Here is a 6,000-nt window from a genome sequence, read left to right as displayed (position 1 = left end):
AAGGTTGTGGTTGTTTTGGCCAACATTTTTTTCCCCTTCCTGCAAGTATGTTAGACATAATGTCACCAAGTGTCTGGTTCCTCTGGGGAGGCTAATTACAGGTTTTGCCATTCTCAATTGCATACCTTGTGATTGTCATTAAGGTCTCGGAGATGTGCCATATTTTTCTCCTTTTGACCAGCCACCTCCTGGTTTCCAGAATCTGAATCATAACAACACGCAAACAAAGGCCAAGCTATGTTTTCAAAAACCCTGCTTGGTGTTCAAAACTGGAGCTAAGGATGTAAGCTCCAGCATGCTCCAGTTCTATATAGCTTTCTGGTATATGTATGTAGATAGAGGATACAGGCTCCAAATATTGCATCAGCAGAGGCTGCTGCTTTTCAAGCCAGACTACTATACATACCTGTTGTTATGAAAGAAGGCAGAAAATCTGGCATCTGCACTGAGAGGGGAATGACCATAAGTGGGACAGTGTTATTGGAGATGTTTCTAATGCTGTTGCAGATACCTCACAGTGAGTTCCAGGAGCATGCTGCTAGATGTGCCATCCATGGCCCCTTCTATACTCCTCATAAGTATTATAAGTCAGGCGATTTCATAATTGGTGGGGCTGTCTCTCAGATGATACTGTTTTTTGATTCATTTTCCTTCACTGAATACCCTACTCTTGATACTAGCTTTCCCATGTAAGGATCTTTTGTTTTTCTGTATTATGCCAAAGGTTGTCACCTGAGGCTAAACTATCTGCAGCCTTAAAGGAATTGATAGTGCACATGTGAATGTTTATCAATAGACACTGGAGGGGCTGATGCACATAGTATATTTCAGAGGGCACTATTAATCATTTTAAAAATATCCATTCAACTACAAATGATTTGCTGAATCTCACATATAGTCTGATCATTTTAAAATGACTTTTAAACTGATGTCTTCTAATCCCACAATGCCCAATATAATGCCTCAGGATTAGGGTGTAATAATGTATACAGACTATGACTTTCTATATATTGCAGTTCTATGTGGTCCTACAAGTTTGCAATCCTCTTAGCAGTCTTTCAACTAATTCATATACAGTGGTACCTTGGTTCTCAAACTTAATCCATTCTGGGATTCCATTTGACTCCCAAAACCATTCAGAAACTGAGGGACAGCTTCCAACTGGTTGCAGAAGCTGTGTCGGATGTTTGGCTTTGGAAAAACATTCGGGGAAACTGGAACACTTCCTTCCGGGTTTGCAATGTTTGGCTGCCAATTTGTTCGACAATTAAGCCATCCGAGAACCAAGGTACGACTCTGTTATTGATGAAACATGACAGTTACCAAGCCACTTTACTTTTTATTAAATTTCCTGGTGACATATGATCTAACTTTTTTTCAGTGTTGTGACAAAGAATTACCGACAAGTCCTGGCTTTGGTATTTGCTGTAAATGAGATTAATGAAAATCCCAAGATATTACCTAATGTTTCCTTGGGATTCCACATCATTGACAGCTACTTCAGTCAGAAGCGGAACTACTATGTTGCAATGAAGTTGTTTTCTACACAGTACAGATTTGTCCCCAATTATACCTGTGATGTCCAGAACAACCTAATCGGAGTCATAGGAGGATTAGGCGCTGAAACAACCCACCATTTGGCTGCCATCTTGGACATCTACAAATTTCCACAGGTTTTTAGAAGTGGGACAAATTATTTGTCTTTCCATTGCCTTTCTGGGAGGGTGTTGGTGGTTGCTTGTACAGATGTATATTCCATTAAAACAAATGTAGCACAAACATTGAAATCTTAGCCAATATTCAAAGAATTCTGGAAAGTAAAGGTGGGCAGTTAGAAAAGTTTCATAAATCATTTTTAAGTAGTAATGTAACTGTAAATGGATAAAGTGTAAGTTTCTCAGGGCTGAAACCAGTGCTGTTTTTCCAGAAAAAGAGGTGCCAGAACTCACCACGAACACTTCCCTTGCTCTCTGTTAATGGCAATGGTGCCTACCTTAGAGGAGCCGGAACTGAATTCTGGCTGAGAAGAAGCCCTGCTTTTGCTTTTAAATTTTCACGGTGTGCATTTTATTCTTCTTTCTGTAAATCAATTTAATACTTATTTTGAGCAGCATAGAATATTATTAAATATAAATAAATAAATAAAATATCCATGTCTTCTTAAATCCACTCCTTAAAGTATAGGGGAGCATTTTACATTGAATGAAGTCTCTGAGCAGTCTTCACAAGCAACTCACATCTTATATTAATTTTAAACAGAATGTTCAGTTTTCCATAAAATCACACAAACACATCTATAGGTTTACAAATTAATTTGTAAAACAACTTCCTGAATGTTTCCCCATTTTAGTTCACCTACGGTGATTTTGTCCCCATGCTGAAGGATCACTTTCATTCACTGTCCTTGTATCGGATGGCTCCAACTGAAACCCACCAGTACAAGGCAATTGTCCAGCTACTTCTGCATTTCAAATGGATTTGGGTGGGTCTAATGACGATGAATGACGAAACAGGAGAATTATTTTTGAGCTATCTACTACCAATACTTTCTCAGAACCACATATGTGCTGCCTTCACCGAGAAAATTCCTATAAATGCCTTTTTTGGTGACTTCTTAAATTTGCAAGAAAAGTGGAACAAAATATTTGCAGATGTTACAAAAAGTAAAGCCAACACTATTGTTGTCTATGGAGAAACTTTGACCATGATAACATTGAGAGGACTGCTGCATGAAGGAGAATCTGAGTATGGGAAATCATTTGGTAAAGTGTGGATTATGGTAGCCCAGATGGACATTGTAGCTGTGTCCATGCACAAGGACTGGGATATAGAAGCCTTCCATGGTGCCTTAGCCTTCACAGCCCACTCACAGGAGGTTCCAGGATTCCAAAATTTTCTTCATAAATTAAACCCTCATTTGATGAAGGGAGATGGCTTCATCCGACCATTCTGGGAGCAAGCATTTGGCTGTTCATTTCCAAATTCCCATTTTAATGGAGATGATGTGGACACTTGTACTGGAGAAGAGAGGCTGCAGAATCTTCCTGGGCCTTTCTTTGAAATGAGCATGACTGGCCACGGCTATAGTATCTACAATGCTGTACAGGCTCTGGCAAATTCAGTACATGCCATGTACTCATCCATATTCAAATCTAAAGTCACGGTGGAAAGAAGGAAGCTACAGCTTAAAAATATGCAGCCATGGAAGGTAGTAGTTTTCTCAGCATTCTGCCTTCATCATGAGAGCACAAGATCTTAATGCAGCCTTCACCCATCTGATGTCTTCCAGATGTGTATACCATGACTCCCATCACTTTCAGTCTGCAGGGCTGATGGTGAGAAATTATGGAAACTGTATTCTAAAACATTTGGAGGTCATCAGTTGGAGAAGGCTGTAAGTCTCAAGAGTATGTGATCTGTAGCCATTCCTCATGAAGTCTCAATGCTGTTGAATTTAATTGTGTAATTTGAAATTGACATTTGGACATCAGAAACCAATGGAATTTCTCTCATTTAAATTTCAACATATATGACCCTTTCCTGAATATTTCAAAACATCAAAATATGAACAACAACAAAGTAGTATGAGTGGAGCATCATTTCCCTACATAATAAAGATAAGAAAACATCATAAAAACATTTTAAAATGAAGAATTATAAAGTGCTGAAATCTTGGGAAGGCATGGTAGAAGAGAATTTTTTTCAACAAATGTCAAATGCATTAGAAGGGCTTGCTTTCCTTCTAAGGGAAGAGAATTATGGGGAACTTTTGACACAAATTTTAAAATGCATTTGTGATTCACAGGGTGTATTTAACCCTATGAACAAATATCCACCCTCAAGGGATACAAGGGTAGAGGAAATATCATGGATACTAATGCAATTCCAACACTGATTTATTTTTCCATCCCACCTAGCTTCATCCTATTCTGAGGAGCATCTCATTTAACAACACTGCAGGAGAAACTGTGCACTTGAATGAGAATGGAGAATTGACAATGGGGTTTGATATTACAAATCTGATTACTTTCCCCAATAAGTCATTTGTTAGAATGAAAGTTGGAAGAATGAATCCTTGGGCTCCTCATGGCAAACATTTGAGCATTGATGAAGATGCCATTGTGTGGCCTAGAAGTTTTAACCAGGTGGGACAACACTATTGCCTTTATCTGCCATAAAACAAAAGGAGGGAGGGAGAGGAGAAACAATCGTTTGTCAGTTCCTCAGTATGTTTCTATAGTCTTTTTCTCAGAGTGTATATATTGGCAAAATGTGAAGCCTTTTTTTTTTTTTTTTTTTTGCTTGCAAAGAAGTCCCACTGTGATGAATGGAGTGTGTGAGTGTGTATAGGATATTCCAATTTTCCTGCTGCAAATATAAACATTTCTCTGTACATTTTAAAAAGATATTATATTATAACAATGATATGTGTTTTTAACTAATGCTGTGTTTATTTTATCAGTGACTTGTGACACAAAAAGACAAAGACAAGACATTACATTTTCGTTTCCATTCTTCAAGTAGACTGCTCTTATTGGGAGCTTTTATTCAGACCCTGATACACCAGCTTTCATATTCAAGCCCATTCACACTCCTTGTTCTCTCTTCTTTTTGCAACTCACTTTAACCCCCAATTTTCACATTCACTCCTTTTTACCTCCACCCTCCACCTTTCTTTTCTCTACTCTCCCTTGCACACAAACCACCACACATTTCCCTGACTCCTCCTCTCTTCTATTCTGCAGCCCATGCTGATACATATGACTGTATCTTTAAGATGAATAGAGTCTGGAGAGCAAGCCTTTCAGTTAGCTAGTTCAGTTAGAGAAGGATGAGCTTTGGGTGTGTTGTGCATATACATTCAATATACCCAAACAAACCTCCGCCATTGTTTAAAACAACAAAGTTCCTCTAAGTTCTCTTCATCCCTACTTTATTCCAACTTCCTTTTTATGGAATCTAGTCTGACTAGTTTAATGAAGACAGGGAATGTTCCCAGCAAAGAAAGTAAAAAGACTGGCCATCCCAGTTCAAGACACTGCTTAACACCTCATGAGCACCTGCACTAATATGACAGAATCCAAGGATGATACTGTGAGGATAGTGATGTTATCGTGCTATTTGATAAATATATATTCTCAATGCTAATTATTCACATTCCTGAGTAGGTAATGCCCCTTTCACTCTGTAACGACAACTGTCAACCTGGCTACCAGAAGAAGAAAAAAGAGGGGGAGCCATTTTGCTGCTACGATTGTGCTCCATGTCCAAAGGGGAAGATGTCTCATGAGAAAGGTAGAATATGCAGCACCCAGAGTCGTCTAACATTCTGCACTGTTGGGTACATCTAGTCAAGAGTGTGGTAGCAATGGCACAAAGGTCCTCTTAGTTCAAGTGGTTTGTAGGTGGTGATGGTAGTAATTACTGGCCGAGAAGTTCTTTACCTAGTATTCCTGGAAACTATCCTGATATCAACCAACTCAAAATAGTAGTTATGGGCACTTTTCACCTTGGAACCAAAGAAATGAAAGAAATGCATCGGTGCACAATACTAGGGACCTTTCTTAAAGGGAAATAGTTTTTGAATGCTCGAAATGCTGCATTTGACCAGATAAATGAGTAGTGTCTTTTTCTGCAGCCCTTTTCTTTTCCTAGGCAGTTCAAGCTGTGAGGATATTTTAGAGTAAGTCAGAGGTGCCAGGTTGTGAGGATGATTGTGGGGGCAAACGTTGAGTGTGTGATGTCAGGACATGGGTGGGGGGGAGCTGGGTGCAGAGCTTACATTGAATGTTGTGCATTAATCCTTTTGTCTTAAAAGGAAGACATCATGATTTGATTTTAAAAAGGGGAAATTTGAAAAATAGGAAATCCTATTTTAAAAATAGGAAATACTATTCCAAAATGCAAATCTTAGCTTCTTGGCTGCAACTGCAAAAAGCAAGATCTGAAAATGTTTTTCATCTTCTTTTTTCAGATGCAGAATTTTGTACAATGTGCCCA

The sequence above is a fragment of the Podarcis gaigeae genome (assembly GCF_964106915.1).
Source record: "Podarcis gaigeae genome assembly, chromosome: 13".
NCBI classification, from domain to species: Eukaryota; Metazoa; Chordata; class Lepidosauria; order Squamata; family Lacertidae; genus Podarcis; species Podarcis gaigeae.
Note: the sequence above shows the minus strand (reverse complement) of the source record.